The following is a 17,642-nucleotide window of genomic DNA, read 5'->3' on the forward strand; positions in this document are numbered from 1 at the left end:
TTCTTAGAAATATTTTTAGAAATGACACATAAAAGCATCAGTAGTAATTAATGAAATATTCAAAATGAAAGTGCTTTTTTCTGAACGCATGGCCTAGAGGAGTTTAAGAAAACTGGCCTAATCTTTTAAAAAGTTATTATTATTGTTGTGGTGGGCAGGTACATTGTAGCAGTTACAAAGGTTCTTATAATGTATCAAATATATCATACTTGAATTCACCACCTCCACTGCTTGCTTTCATCCCCCCTGATTCTTGGAACAGTTTCAACAGGTATCATTTTTGCATTTACATGCTTTGATATATTCTGATCACACATCCACAAAACTGACTCATATGATCTTAGAAGAAAGCAAACAAAGAAAGGATAAGAATATAGTGTCAGTTTGTTAGGGTCACTGTAACAAAATACCTCACAAGTTCACAAAAATCACTTCCAACTTGGGCAAGCAGCAAGGCAGACATTTGTTCCTAATGATTTTGCTACCATTGAGACAGAATGTGAGAATCTTTTAAATTCCTAATTTTTTTTTTTGTGGTACTGGATATCAAACCCAGGGCCTTGTGCATTCCAGGCAAGCACTCTACACCAAACCCATCCCTAGCTCTTGGTTTTCGGGGACAGGGTCTCTCTATAAAGTCCAGGTTGGCCATGAACTACCTGGAGTCCAGGCTGGTCTAAAATTTACTATCCTCCTGACTTTGTCTCCCAAATGCTGCAGTTATAGGCTTGTGGCACAATGCCTAGCAGTAAATTTGTAATTTTATGTGTTATACATCTGACCATTTTCTCTCTTTTCCTTTTCTTATTTGTTTGGAATCAATGTAAGTTCCTATGTATAGAAAAATACACAAAAACAAAATACCTTACATCTATAAATAACCTCTCTGAGCCTCAATTTCTTTATGTGAAATACATTTCCTTTTATGAAATATATACATGGCAATATCCATAAATGGAGGTTCATGGTGATCAGAAAATACAATAAATAGAAAACGCTTATCATGGCCTCCATTATAAGGAAACCAGTCAGAATGTCGTATGTACTGTTTCCATCTCAGATTGTAACTATTTCAATAATTCTCCCTGAGAGAGGTTGATTGATTAGTGAAGACCAATTTGAGTCAGTAGTTCCAATATTTAGTTGGCCACAGGACTTTGTCCTTAGTCTTATTTGTTCTAATATTTTAAAATGTTTACTTGGAACAAGAATTAAAGACATGTCCATTATTTTTCAGGTGTTAAGCATTGGGAAGAATAGTCACTATGTAGGATTGTAACATGAGAACTCAAAAATATTTTGATTAACTAATACTCTGGAACAAATCTGAAAGCTGCAATTTAACAAAGGCTTTAAAAGTAAGAGAAATTTGAGATCATAGACTGACAGAGAAATATTGATATTCTCTCATATATTGAGTGAAATTCCAGGTCAAATTAGTAAAGCCTGGTTCAAGTGCATAGAAGTTGCAATTCTGCATTTTGCTCTCCTAGTTAAACTGCATTTCAGGCATTTTGTCCAGTCATAATGTCTTGATTGAAGACTATCATCAATAAAACAAAAGTCTCTATAGGAAGATGTCCAGGAAGTAGTGAAGAGTTCTGGTAGAGATGAATCAATTTGGGTTGTAACATGCTTGTGCATGGGAGCAATGCTAGGAATCTCTCTGTATAGCTATCCTTATCTCAAACTAGCAAAAATGCTATGTCTTTCTTATTGCTTATGTCTTCTCTTCAGCAAAATTGGAGAAGAGGGCAGAACAGTTTCTGCCTGGAAGTGAAGGAGGTTGGGGGGAGAGGGAGGGAAGGGGCAGGGGGGAGACATGGCTCAAGCAATGTATGCACATTTGAATAAATGAACAAAGAAAAAAAAGTCTCTAAAAGAAAGTAATCAGACCAAAGACGGTACTGAAGTGATGCTAAGGGAAAAAGAGTTGAGGCAAGTGGAATAGCAGTTTGGGAATATGAATGCTGTCTTCTAATGCCTGACAGTGCCTTGACGAAGGAGGACTAGACTAAGAAAGTTGGCATCTGTCTTATTCACTGCTGTATTGCCAGCATAGACTGAAGCATTAGGTATGAATGTGCTCAAAATGTCTTAGGTGAAATAAATTTCATTTGCACTAAAGATAGAGGATTAGATCAATAGAGATGTTACAAAAGGACAGAGTTAACTCAGTATGAGAAAAATGTAAAAACTTGAAATACTAGAAAAGCAGACTTGATTGTGGTGAACTGCTGGTCACTGTGGGATGAAACCCCCGTGAGTGACGGGGTAATGCTGAACAGGAGGTCTGGCTGTACAATACTAAGGTATTGGGATTCTTCTGCAGGTGCTCATCAAGATTTGCATTGTGAGTTCAGCAGATTAATTATGGTTAAGACTGGAATTGAGAGATATGGAGAAGATGCCATTATTTCTGCATAAGTATTAGTATTATCTGATTGGAGAATTGTACACATTTACTGAGTCCATGTTTCTGTGTAATGCATATGCTATCTGATTTCTATTAGTAGAAGCAACATCACAGTAATTATACTCAATAGCTTTATTGGCCAGTCAGTCTCTGTTTGTTTTCCTTCTGTCATTATCACTTTTTCCCATATTTAATAGGATTTTTGTGGTTGGCTTTATAGAATGAAAAATAAAAGAAATTTATTTATTTAGGACGTGGATGAAGGACCTTTAAGGTTTTCATTTGCAATTAATTTGAGGGACATTTGTTTGATCTCTGAAAAAAATAAGTCCTTTGCAGAAGACTTATCCAATGATCACACTCAAAACCAGACTTCCTTTGAGGGAGTTTCAAAAATCTTCAAGTGATTTAAATCAGCACACAACTAATAGCGAAGCAACCCATTCTAAGTCTTTCCTTAATTGCAGGGGAATGTGAAGGTTATTTATAAAATGTTCATTAGTATTTATAAAGAAAATTTGAGGGTAATTATACTTCAATCTGTTTAAAGTATAATATATTCATGGCTGAAATGCCATGGTGAAACACCTTTGAACAATGAATATAGACTGAAGAAATGAAAGACAGGAATGCAAGACATTGTAAGCATATATGGAAATGTGACAATGAAACCCCCTCCCCCCGTGAAAACTAATATATGCTAATAAAATGTCAACAAAGAGAAATTGTGAAGAATGTTCTTTTCCTGCTGTGTTGTAAAATATTTTTATTAACCCAATTGCCACGAAATAAACAAAAACTAAGAAAAATATTTTAAGACCCAACTAAGCTGTGACTCACACATGTAGTCCTAGCTACTCTGGAGGCTGATATCTGGAGGATGCTGATTCAAGGCCAGCCTGCGCAAAAGTTCATGAGACCCCATCTCAATCAATAGCTGAGTGTGTAGCGTGTGCCTGTCATTCCAATTATGCAGGGATGCACAAATAAGAGAATCGTGGTCCAGGCCAGCCCAGGCATAAAGCAAGACCTGATCTCAAAAATAACCAGAGCAAAAAGGGTTAAAAGCATCGCTCAAGTGGTAGAGCACCTGCCAAGTAAGCATGAAGCCCCGAGTTCAAACCCCAGTATTGTCAAAGAAAATAAAGACCCAGCTTCTCTTACTGGTTTCCTTGAGAAACCTTGAGTCAATACCTAAAATAAGTTTTCAGCAAGAAAGTTATCTGAAAACTCCCAAGCAACTGAAACTGGAATTGAGTTAGATCATAATTCTGCCTCTGATGACTATGTGGGGTCCATGTTTGATAAATATTTCTCAAGCATCTTGTTTTTATTGCAATGAATTATCATACATAAGACAAATCAGAGAAAGAAATTGCTCTTAGTAAAGGAAATGAAATAGTTTAGGATGAGAAGAGTTTCTGACCTTGACTATGAAACCAAATTAAGTGGTATTTTAGTTTCTAAGTTAAAGTCTTAGTTAATTTATCACATTTTATCTACGCTTAGATGTCCTAATTCTGACAAATTTTGTTTTTTCTTTGCTCAGGAATTTTTTAAAAAAATAAAAATCCAGATTACTGATTAGCAAATTAAGTACATGTATGTGTGGTGTGTACTTGGTTCATATTAAGCTCAGAGATTCCAGATTTTGCATTTTTAAGAAGACACTGTTGCATATTCTGCTAGTGGTGACTTTCTCCTATAAAGTCTCACCCTGGGCATTTACAAGTGTTGAATTATCACATGCCAGTGGATACCTACCTCCAAGGACACACCTCTTGCCACCTTCTCTGCTTTTGGCTTTGGCCCAAGGAAAGCGAAGCATAATGGATTCTTAAGTGATGAGAAGGTTAAACTTGGCCAGGACTGAAATGCACTATCTAGTCTTTCTGGTCTTTTTACCTCCTTGGTTCTCAGATTCCATGAACCTGATTTTGTGACTAAATGCTTCCACACGTTGAATGAGAGCTTTTCTAAGTCCTCTGTGAAACATGGCTCATGCAAAGAGCTGTATCTGAAAGCCAATTAATTAGTTACTTAGAGATGGTAGAAAAGACCTACCTCAGAACACAGAGCTTGACTTTGAGGAAATTTCTGTGATTTTCACAACCATGGTGGATCCTTAACCTGACATCTTGAGTTAATGAGTCTTTGCTATCAATTATGCTGACATTATTTTTGCAAATGCTTTTCATTTGAGTTCTAGTGATGAGGACAGTTCCAGAAAACAAGGAGAAAAGTTTTAAAGACTCTTATGGGGTTGGCTCCAGAGAGTCTTAAAATTTTCATCTAAATATTATTTGGTGAGTTAAATTACTTCCAAACAACTTTTCTACTTTTATCTTCCATAGAAGAAGGGAGTTGTTTCTTTTGTAGTGATTCCTATATTAATACAATCTAGTCACACCAACTTACATTTGAGAATATATTTACTCCTATGTGAAATAGTCACACTACAGACACTTCAATTAAATTAACAATTTGTGGATTTAACCAGGCAGAATGATGCAATGAATTGGTGTCATTACTGCAACCTTTTCCTCCATATTTATGGTCTTTAGACTGATTTGGGTCTATCTGCTTTGATAAGTGACAATAACCATGCTTTAATTTCTACTGTGTACTCATCTACTTGTAAAATCTCTTCACTGTGATTGGAGTATGGCTTCTTTCTCTTCAGTAACTGAATGCTATTAAATAATAAATAAATAATAACTGTCACCTCTTGAGATTTCACCACATCCTATCTATTTTATCTCACTTAATTTAACCTTCACAAATTCCTTTATTGCTTTTTTTTTTTTTTGGTGTGTTGCTAGAGATTGAATCCAGAGTGTTGTTCATGTGCTAAGCGTGTACTTGGTCAATGAGCTATATTACCATTTCAAATGGTTACAAATTCTACACTGAAGGGGTGATTGCTTCACTTTTTCAGATGAAGAAATGAGACACAAAGAAATTAAGCAATTTTTCCAAGTTGCCATTGAACTGTTAAATGACAGAAATGGGATATTAGCCCAATTTGAGTTCAAATCTATTTCTTTAGCCTTAGAGCCATTCCATGGGCATTTATAAAGGCCCTAAATTGATTTCTTTGATTCCTATGGGACAGTGACATTGTCATGGGACAATGAGAAAACTAAATCACACGAGTAGGGACATTAAGAAAGTATAATAATAAAAGTATGGAGAAAAGAACTAAAAATGGAGGAAAGGAAAGAAAAATGAGTGGGGAAATACAGTGTAAAAATTGAAAGAAAGGAAAGAAAGCTCTAGATAGAGCATCTGAACATCTATTGACCCATCTAGGCAGTGTTTCTCAATATGAGGAATCTTCATCCACAGGATATTTGGGAATGTCTGGAGATGTCTTCCTTTGTCACAGTTGGGCACAAGGTAGCACTGCTGTTGGGGCCCAGTGAGTAGAGGCCAGAAATACTGCTAAACATCAAATATCACTTAGGACATCTTCAACAACAAAGAGTTATCAACATGGCAACAGACCGGAGTGCGGGAAACTCTCGTCTAGGTTTCCAGCCTTCTCTAGCCACCACCAGCCAATAAGAGAGGACATTTGGAGTAACTTTGTAATCTTCTAAGGGATCTTACATCATAATATTTAATCAAGCCTAAGATACAAAAGGACACGAGAAAAGGTGTAGTGCTGTTAGTCTCTTATTTCCCCTACAGTACCTGAGAAAAAATTCTGTTATGTAGTTCTAGAGTGATGCAGTTACTCAATACAAATTACAATTCATCTAAATTCAGTCAACTGTTAAGAAGCAGAACTAGGCTGAGCAAGTAGTTCTAACTGTTCTCTGTGAGACTTTAGAAGTCCAGTGCTAGAATTTCAAGGAAAAAAGAAACAATTAGAACAGGCGTATCATTTTATAGAGGAGGGAGTTAGGACTCAAAAAAGAGAAGCGACTTGCTCAAGGTCACTCAGTGACTGGATTGGGACAAAGCCCCAGCTTTTCCACTTTTAATTTTTAGTTCTTTCCTGTCATTAAATTTCCTTCTACAATTTACTACTAAGCCTCACCATCGGACACAACTTAGGTGTCTTTGTCTTTCATTATTTGGATCTATTGATTTACAGCACACAAGGACATAAGCACACATCTCATACACAGATATTAAAATTTACAGACAGTGGCTCATGTCTGTAATCCCAGCATTTGGGAAAGTGAGGTGGGTGGATTTCTTGAGTTCAGGTAGTTTGAGACCAGTCTGGAAAACACAGAGATACCATGTCAATTTTTTTTATAGACCATCTTAAAAGTTTTGTAATTGGGAGTGGGAATGTAGCTAATGATACAGTGCTTTGCCTAGCCTGCATGCCCTGAGTAGCTACCTTTATCTCAAACAAGTTAAAATGTCATGTTTTTCATTTTTATCTGTTCTCTTTTTTTCTCTTACATAATCAGAGAACAGGAAGGTGGAACAAGTCCTACCCAGGGGGAGGGCTGACACCAGTGGGAGGGAAGAGGTGTTGGGGAAAGGGGGTAGGAGAGTGAATACCGTGTAAAAAATGTATACACATGTATGTAAATGCAAAAATGATACTGTTGAAACTTCCAGGAATCAGGGGAGAGGGAGATAAAGGAGAATTGTTGAAGAGGGGAATTCACGTATGATATACTTGATACATTGTAAGAACTGTGTAAATGCCAAAATGTACCCCACCCATCACAACAATAAAGGGAAAAAAACTTATGCAAAAAGAATTGCAAAACAAACCAAAATGCCTGTTTTGTGATGATTGACACAATCTCTTTCTCTGAAGAAAAAAAATAATGATATTGAAGTACTGCATTTTATTGAACCAACTTAAAATTGTCATGCTAGTAGTTTGTGAACTTTTGTAACACTATAAATTTCTCTTCATTTAATGTGGTTTTCAAATGTATTTAACCTTTTCATAGTGAGACTTGGCATGGGAGAAAAGATCTCAACTATTAAAATTAAATACAAGAATGAACTATGCAACAATATACAAACATTGATTAAATCCTATTAGTTGTATTGAGCATATTGTTTGTGACAATGAGAACTAATGTTTATTAAGTGCTGCTCTGGTGCTAAGTGTGTTACATGTATTGAATCACTAAGATCCTGGAGCTGGGATGAAATCAAAGATAAGTTCCTTTTTGCTTTGGAATATGTATTAATTGGGAAACATATATATACATACATATATATGTATATGCCTGACTTAGTCTAAAAGAGAAATGTGTAGGAGAAAAAGCTAGTACAAGTTCGTACATTATTTTAATCAGGGAAGGTTTTTAGAAGAAGGTGGATTTATGGGTAAAATTGAAAGGTAGTGGAGGAGGGGGCAAACACAAAAGAGAGACACAGGAGAAATTTGGATGTCAGACACTGATAGTATCAAGAAACCCTCTCCCAACTGCAATGGAGAAACCATGGAATTGCTGTTGTAATATGTGTTTGATGGATGTTTTTCCATACTTATACTTGAAGGCCAAGTTCTAAAACTAATGAAATGGTTCAAGGTGAAATGAATCCAACTTGACTCATCTGAACATGGCACCTGAAGTCACTGAGCTCAAGCCAGAGAGGAAGCCACCAAAACTAGATGAGCTTCTGGACTTTCTGAATGTGGAAATGAATGTTATTCTTCCTTGCAGGGACTCTGAGGAGTCAGTCCATACCTCCAAAGGACATCTAGCAGTTCTTTTCCTTTTAATCCACCAACAATTTCTTTCATTAGGAGGTTAAAAAGAAAAAAAGGAAAACACAACAAGCCATTGTTTTTATACATGACCAGAATCATTTATAGGATGATGGATTGGTCAGCATACTGATGTTTTCTGTTCAGAGGTGTAATTCAAATATTTTGCACAGAGGGAGGTGATGAAAAGGTAGCAATAATGCCACTGCTGTATTCATATTAATACTTAATTACTTTAAGATAATATTTTAGGGCTGTAGATGTGGTGCAGTATTAAGTATCTTCCTAGCATGTGGGAAGCCCTGTGTTCAAAATCTAGTACTGCCAAAAAGTTTCAGAGGAATTATAATAGAATTGTTAAGTCTTCGTATTAAATCTCACACATAGTTCATTCCAAATTGGTTTAAAAAATACTGAGTTACCAGAACAATTTTAGGGGATACATCTAGCTCAACTAACACAGAGAATACAGAAAATAAGACAAAAGGTTTGGTTATCCAATTTTTTTTTTCTTTTCTTTTTTCTTTTTGTACTGGAGATTGAACTCAGGGCCTTGTATGTGCTAAGAAAGTGCTCTGCATAGCACTGAGCTACATTCCCAGACTTATTTATTTATTTGTTTAGCATTTTGAGACAGAGTCTCACTATGTAGCCCAGATTGGCCTTGAACTCACAATACTTCTGCCTCAGTCTCCAGAGCTCTGGGATTACAGGTGTGTGTCAATACACCCAGCTTTGGTTTGTTGAGACAGGGTCTCTCTATGTGGCCCAGGCTTGCTTTCATTTTTCCATTTCCCTGTCTCTGTTTCCTAAATGCTAGGACTATAGGTGTGAACCACAACACTTGGCCTGGTATCATCTTTAAGTAGAGAAGACAGGAACAGCGACAGCTTTCAGGCCCCATCTTGGGTCTGTGCAGTAAGTGAGAAGCATGCCTTGTACACTAGGGAGTAGCAAGTCCAGATCTATTTCCCCTGGCTAACAGTTCCTTTCATCTCTTTGATTTTTTTCCCCATTGAGTCTCACTTGCCCCATTCACTGAGTCATCTAATGTTAAAAGGACAATATCAGAAACTGTTGACTTTCTCTTCATATAGGGTTTGAAGTCAGGAGTAAGTTATATTAAAAACCATATTTTAAAAGTTTTGTATACAAGGGATCAGGGATTCCAGATCAATCCCTGATACAAAATGAATTAAATAAAATTAATGAAATGGAGGCAGAAGATAAACAATAAATGCAGAAAAAGAAAACTTATTTCTTTTCATTACCATGGACCTTTGAATTCATGAGGAATGAGACTTCACCCTGCTCCGAACATTTGAGTTTTGGCATAGTTTATTAGTAGGCAATGGGTACAATTTATCTTTCATTCTCTGTACAAATAATAGCAATACTGTACTTGGCCATTTGTGAGGAAAGAGACAAAATTTATTTTAAGAATCACTTTAAAATCTTTCTTTGACCTTTTGATCAGAATGAGGAAGATTAAACCAATTTTAGAAATTTATTTTAAAAAAACACAGTAAGAAATTAAATGTCTGCAACAATGAATGGGAACGAAATTTCCCTTTCAGCTACTCAATGCCTGCTTCCACATTTTCATGTAAAGAGGAGCAGTGAGAACATAACGGGTTAGGTAGGCTGAGGGATTCCCCTCAGCCTAGAAACCCAAAGATGGTGATGGGTAGAAAAAAATTCTTTGTGCTGCTGTCTTTATGGCAATCACCTATCTCTTGTAAATTATCTAGACCTTAAATCAGTAAGTAAGGTGGTTGCCAATGGCTCATCAATCAATTAAAACAGACTTGTAAGGAAAGCGTAAAACAGAAGGCTTTTTGATCCCCTAGGGGATCACAAATCCAAGGCCAGCCTGGGGTACATGTTGTGTTCCAGGTCAGGTTGGTCTACACAGTGAGATCGTGTCTAAAAAAATGGATTGTTTTTGCTTGAATGGTTTTAGCATAGTATAAGAAATAAAAGTGAATTAGTTTTTGTTGTACATTTTAAAAGATAATGATAATGAGAAGACAAATGATGTTAGTTGGTCTCTTGCTGGTGATATCAACATTGATTGTGTGGTTGGATGGTATCTGTTAGGTTTTTCAATTTTGAAGGAACTCCTTTTATTCTCCTTATGGTGAATAAACACAGGTCTAATGCAATTTGAAAGATACATTACAAAATAATAGTCAATGTCACAAAACAAACACTGAAAACTATTTTACATTGAAGGAGAATGAAGAGATATGACAACTGAATAAAAGACATGAGCTGACATTTCTACCATAAAAGATATAACTGATATATTTGAAGTAAATCTAGATAAAAGTCATAGGTTATAAATAGGTTTTTTTTGGTGAGACTGGGGTTTTAACTCAGGACTTCATAGTTGCAAAGCAGGCATTCTATCCCCTGAGCCACAGCTCCAGTCCACTTGGCTCTGGTTATTTTGGAGATGGAGGGGGGGGGTCTCATGAACTATTTGTCCTCAAACTACAATTCTCCCTATCTCAGGTTCCCAAGTAGCTAGAATTAAAGGTGTGACCAGTGATACCTGGCTTATAAATGTTTTTTTTTAATCAATAGTTAAGTACTTCATTTTGAAAATCATGGTGTGCTATATAAGAGAACGTTTTTGTATTCAGGAAGCACACCCAGAAGTATTTTGGGGTTAAGGGAGCAGTTTATTCTCCATTGGATTTCTAAAGCAAGTGAGGTAGAATGTTCGTATTTGGAGAATCTGATATGTTCACACCATCTACCAATTCATAAAGAAAGGGGACAGACCAACTCTGACAGCTGGTTCTTGTTTTGATTTCTTGACTAATTCTGGGAAAAATAATTTGATTCTGTTCCTCAACTATCACTCTCACCATTTTTCACTTTTTTTCCATTTGTAAAGGCTTTATATTCAGACTTTGAAATTCAATTACTCTATAGTCTTAGCTCAATTTTTCTGGGAATACATTTTGCTACAAAACTATCTCTCCCAGTCTCTGATGGTCATATAGTCAAATGACCAGTGAACTGTGAGAGACTTCTATAAGGGTGTTCAACAGAAGCCTATTAGCTAAGTATAGAACATTCCATCTCTTCTCCTTTCCTCAGTCCTGTTGTTTGCAGTGTGGGTGTTGGTGTGTTGTGCAGTGTGGGTGTGGGTATGTGTATCCATCATGGACCTTGTGTCCTACCTAAAGATAGAAGTCAGAGTGCAGGTGGGGGAGCTAAACAAAAGGAGCATATGCCACCATGATTAGTCATTATACCAATCACTGATAGGCAGTCACCAACCCAACCTTCTTTAGATTTCTTTTGTAGATGAAAAGTGACTTTTTTCTCATCTAAGTCATTGCTGTTTTGGATTTTCTGTTAAACCTATTCTTAACTGATTGACATTACTTTGAGTGTTGAAATAAGATGGTTTCTCCAGGTACCTGTTAGATTAAGGTACCAAATATAAATTAATTATATTTACGTTGTCTTTCAAATTTAGCCTTACGGAAAGATTATATGACTAAAGACCAAGCTAGACCCAACTAGGAAGACTCAAAAAAGGAGGGTTGACTCAGAAGTTTTGCCTCACTTTTTGAATCTTCTCAGATAGGTGCAGGCAGAGGAATCAGAGGGATACAATAGCAGAAGAAACTTCTGGTACACAGGAGGTACATATAGTACCACCCTTATTCTGAGACCCTATGAGTTAACTAGGTCAATAAAAGGAAGGCTTTTGGTTATTGGAGAGGCTGACAGTGTCAGCAGAAACTTATCCTGAAGAGAAAAGGTTGTGGGAGAATATTGGCATTAAGGACAAACCTTCCTAACACCAGCCTGGTCAATAGCTCTGTTTCCTTTCAGAGAACTCCACTGGCTGGACTTCAAAGTCTCCAAGGTGGTCTTTCCATGTCCTTTGCTTAGATAATTATTTCTCCCATTCCCTATTAAGTAATCCTTATCATTGTATACCGATTACATCATTTCAATTCCCATCTTTAGACTTTTCTTGCTCAGCCTAATCACAATTTTACTTAGGAACCAACTCAAGAACCACCGTCTTCTTGAATCAACCCCAGTTAGACGAGCATTGCTCTCTGATTTCTCCAATTGTAACTGAAATAAATAACACGGAGCTCAGGAATTAATACCCTTGTCTGTTTCATAGCATGACCATCACCTCCTTCTTTGAGGAAGGTATATCTTTCAGTATATACCACAGATGACTTCTACATTCTTTTGTGCACATAGTTTTCTGTATCCAAGTATTTTATTAAATTTCAAAACACCTGAATTATCTGCCTAAAAGACATTTTAAAAATTCTTAAAATAGGAAGAAACCTGTGAGGTCAAGACAAGTGAAATAGGCAACAGGTTGGAGAATAAAAATTGGAACCCAAGTCTTGTTTCCTATGTTTTCCTCATCCTGTTAGGTAACCCAAGTGAGAATGAAACCTCAATGAGAGCAGGGACATTCTTGTTTTTTTCACTTTGCTGATATATCCTCAGTGCTCATAGAGTATGTGGTACCTCGTAGTTTTTTGATTAATATTTGTTACATTTAATTGAATGAAGGCTTTTTGAGCCCTAGACAATATTTTTGAAACTAGACAATATTTTTATGTTCATGTAAAAAGGCTATGGACATATAAACTTATTTTCCCATATCTTTGAGAAGGTTTGAAAAGAAATGTGGTTCCATTTGGCTATTGAAAATAAGTACAAATATAAAAGATGTTTACAACATGGAAAAATATGCATAAATATATTTGAAGCACCTGTTCCTTTCATGTTCTTAATTAACAGATAAAATGAGCCTTCAATAAACAGGTTAGTAAAATTGCTATGCTGTGTTTATAAAAACACACTAAAAAAGTTCATTTTTAAACAGGAAAACTGATTATCTTGAGAAGTAAATTCTCTGTAGTGTAACTTTACTGTTATATAAATTTGTATATTCATGTAACAGTCTAGTAAGCAGATAATCAGTGTATTAAGATCAGATATTTTTTTGCCAATCAATTTTCTGCAAACATTTTGCCTGTGTGAATAATTTGTCATACTGACAGATGGTGGAAATCCTAGATAGAAATATTTATAGGGATGAAAATTCAGTGTATTTTTCCAAAAAAAATTTAGATGTCACATACACCCAGAAGGTACTGGCTTGTATCATGCAATCTGACCTGAAATTAACTGGATATCCCCTCAAATTTTCCAACATAAAGTTTAAAAAGCCTATTGTACCAGAGAGTTCATGAATGAGCCATGTACTTTTGTGGCTCACCAATAATTTGTAGTAATGATACCTTTGTATTTGTTATTTGCTTGTACAATTTAAGGCCACATACACATAAGAAACAGTTGAAAAATAAAATTTTGAGGATTTCCATCAAGTCGGTTGAGGCAATCAACCAAGGGGTGTACATATTCCATAGAGCCATGCAGGAGGAAACATGGAGGTGTGAATGGAATAGTAGGGGCTGAAGACATGCTAGAAGAAAACAAAACACATCTCTCCTAACATCATTGGAACTGCTGGTGGGAGGCACACACCTCTACTTTGCTCTGGGTCTTACATTGCCTTTAAGTAATGATCCAAAAGAATAAATTGATTCTCACCTATTCCATGCATTTGGGACATGTATATTCTTGTAATAAGTAAAGTCCAAATAGAGTTGTCTGTGTCCAAATCTAGGTGTATAATGGAACTTCCTCATTAAGGTTTATGAGTGTATTAATGTTTGAGTGTGGCAGGGCTGGAAAACTTCACCCTATTCCTCCCTTGGCTGTGCACATGATTTTAGTTAGGGGTGTGTGGGGGTGGGGGTAGCCAGCTCTGGGCTCCATCTAAACCAGCCTGGTTATGGGTAAGTAAGGGGAAAGAAAGATCTGGGGAAGTTGTGGGACAGTGAAGAGAGGGTATTTTCCTCTTGTTTTCTGTGCTCCAGTGGGAACTCCATTTTCTCCCAGTTAGTCACATTCTCATGATCTAAGGCATAGCTTTCAGACTTTAGGATGTTTCAACAGGGAATAGACAGTTAATACAAATTCTCAAACTTCACCTCTAGACATGCTGATTTAGTTAATTCAGGAGTAGGTTCAAGGGATTTTTCCATTTAACAAAGATTTTAGCAAAGATTCTGGGGAAACTTACAGGGATTAGTGTACGTGTGTTGGAAAATTCTTTTTAAATTAATGTGACCATCCTGGAATTTCAGGGTTAATTAATTTGACAAAGAGAGAAAGAATGGATGACTGAGTGAAAGAAAGATTGGATATTACATACTCAATGGAATACTATTCAGCCATAAAGGAGAATGAAATCATGTCCTTTGCAGGTAAGTGTATGGCTTATTAAGCAAAATAAGCCAGACTCAGGAGGACAGCATTGGATTTTTCTCTCATATGTGCCATCTAGATTTTTTTAAAAAGACAAAGTCAAAAGGGACTATTTGTGAGAAGGAAGGGATGTAGAGGGAGGAGGGACAAGAGAAGGCAATGGGGGTGACTATGATCACAAACATTATATGTGTATATGAAAATTTCACAATGAAACCAACTATTTGTAGAATTAATATATTCCAACCAAAAAATTCAACAATAAGGGGGACTATTGGTTTCTGGGATCCCTTCTCACTTGAGAAGACTTTTGTTCTCTGACTTTGCTATATATCTACTTTGATACTTTGCTACTTTCTTTGAATACTTTTGGTTTCAATAAACCCTTCTTTGCTTGGTGTCTTTACAATCCATTTTGCTTTATTTCACCATCTTTCAATTCTTTATTGGGCAGAGGGAAAAATCAAAAAAGTTAAACAATAAAAAGCAGCCTGGAATTTTTCATAAATTCTTCAGGAGGTAGGGATAATTAAACAACAAGCAATGTCAGCAGAAAACATAGCATGATGGAATGACCAACAGGTGAAGTGAGGAGTTCTGAGGTCCAGTCTTCATGATTCATAGGGAAAGCCTCTGATGGTCTCTGGGCATCATTATTCTTACCTCAGAAAGGAGGGTTGGGGAAAATGCTCTTTTGTTTCTCTTCTAGAGAAGAATTCTTCAGAAAGAATTTGTAGTAACCTTGCTGTTAGAAACTGCATGTCAGGTATTCTATAAGTTCAAAGCTGTTAAGCAACAAAATTCTGACAATTGTCTGTAGCAACCACCAGGTACCAGAATCTGTGCTTCATGATCCTATAATCCTCTCCCAAGTTCAGCTGCCTAGGTTTCATCAGTACCATTTCATAAGTTAGAAAAATATGGTTTATAGAGGCAGGTGGCATAATTAGGATTTAAAAGTAAGAATTCTTGAGCTGTTAGCTCTAGACTTGAATCATGGTTCCACTACTTATAAAGTCTGTGACTCAGCATATGAAAATTAGTTATTCTCTGTGTCTTAGCTTCCTCATCTGTAAAATGAAGGTTATAGAGTGTTGCTGTCATAGGACTGTCATATGCCGGGTACACACTATGAAAATGTTTGCATTAGTGATTACTAATTAGTGATTACTCCTGTAATCCTAGCTACTCAGGAGGTAGAGATCAGGAGGATCACAGTTCAAAGCCAGCCCAAGCAAATTGCTCATGAGATCCTATCTTGAAAAACCCATCACAAAAAAGGAGCTGGTGGAGTGGCTTAAGGTATAGGCCCTGAGTTCAAGCCCCAGTACTGAAGAAAAAAAAAAACTGATTACATTTTATATTGCATTTAATCCTGGAAACTTTGAATCTGTGATTCGAATTTCTCCAATTTTTTTCAATTCTTTTTAATCTATGATTCAAATAAAGTCATGAGATTCTGCATAACAGCCACACAGTATCACCCACAGTATGCTTGTAAAGTTGGAGTGAGAACATCTACTTTAGAGTCAGGTGAGCTAAGGCACAGAGCACTGAAATTATTTACTGAATGTGGTATTAAGTACTTTCATGGACTCTATAGGCCCGGGGACTCGTAAGTAAATAGAGAGATAATATGAAGAATTATATTGCTGTTATAAATCTTCAGTTACCCATCCATGTATCCTTAAAAAAACTGACACTAGTTTTCTTGTGTTGATCAAGATATCCTCTCTTCACTGAGTAGCTTCATATTATCAGTTATCTTTCCCAACTTCTCCCATGCTTTTAAACATTCTTACCATTTCAAAGTGTCATTCTTTCTTTCTTCCTTTCTCCCTCTTTCCCACCTTCCTCCCTCCCTTCCTTCCTTCCTCCCTCCCTTTCTTTTCACCCATCTATTTTTCTATCATCTATCATCTATCTACCTACCTACTCACCTAAGTCTCTATCTAATCTATCTGTAGTAGGTGTACATTGACTGAAGGGTGTTAACATTAGTTGTTGAATTATAAGAAAACAAAGCCATTTCTTTCACTTGCTCTAGCAGTTTGGTTGACCAGTGATCACTTGCTCCATCTTCCAGCAGAGGGCAGTAGAATACTCTCTGTAGCTTACCCAGGCTTTGGGAGCTAGCATTGATCATTCAAGAGGAATTACCGCATTTAGATAAATTTGAAGACAGAGTAATGTGAGAGTGTTGGGTGAAAAAAAAGCTTAGGGTAAAAAAAGCTGAGGGGAAGTGACATTCATTCTAGTTATAAATCAGGCTAAAGTTATTTCTTCTTGTAACTTTTCTCTTCTTCAGGGGATTGGTTATTCATGTGTGACTCAAAAGTGCTCTTTAAAAATAGTTTCTGCTTTTGAGAAAGTTCTGTTTAGTTCACTTGCCCATTTCTTTATTGGTTCATTAATTTTGGGAGAGTTTAGTTTTTTAAGTTCCCTATATATTCTGGTTATCAGTCCTTTGTCTGATGTGTAGCTGGCAAATACTTTCTCCCACTCTGTGGGTGTTCTCTTCAGTTTAGAGACCATTTCTTTTGCTGTGCAAAAGCTTTTTAGTTTTATGAAGTCCCATTTATCTATGCTATCTCTTAGTTGCTGTGCTGCTGGGGTTCCACTGAGAAAGTTCTTGCCTATACCTATTAATTCCAGAGTATTTCCTACTCTTTCCTGTACCAAGTTTAGAGTTTGGGAGCAACACCACTAACAACACGTGTTGGCGAGGATGCAGGGAAAAAGGAACCCTCTTACACTGCTGGTGGGAATGTAAACAACCACTCTGGAAAAAAATCTAAACATTGATCTACCATATGACCAGCAATGCCACTCTTGGGGATAGACCCAAAAGACTGTGACACAGGTTACTCCAGAGGCACCTGCACACCCATGTTTATTGCGGCACTATTCACAATAGCCAAGTTATGGAAACAGCCAAGATGCCCCACCACTGACGAATGGATTAAGAAAATGTGGCATCTATACACAGTGGAATTTTATGCAGCCATGAAGAAGAACGAAATGTTATCATTCGCAGGTAAATGGTTGGAATTGGAGAATATCATTCTGCGTGAGGTTAGCCTGGCCCAAAAGACCAAAAATCACATGTTCTCCCTTATATGTGGACATTAGATCAAGGGCAAACACAATAAGGGGATTGGATTTTGATCACGTGATAAATTGAGAGCACAC

This window comes from Castor canadensis, chromosome 8, assembly GCF_047511655.1.
Source record: "Castor canadensis chromosome 8, mCasCan1.hap1v2, whole genome shotgun sequence".
In the NCBI taxonomy this organism is placed as follows: Eukaryota; Metazoa; Chordata; class Mammalia; order Rodentia; family Castoridae; genus Castor; species Castor canadensis.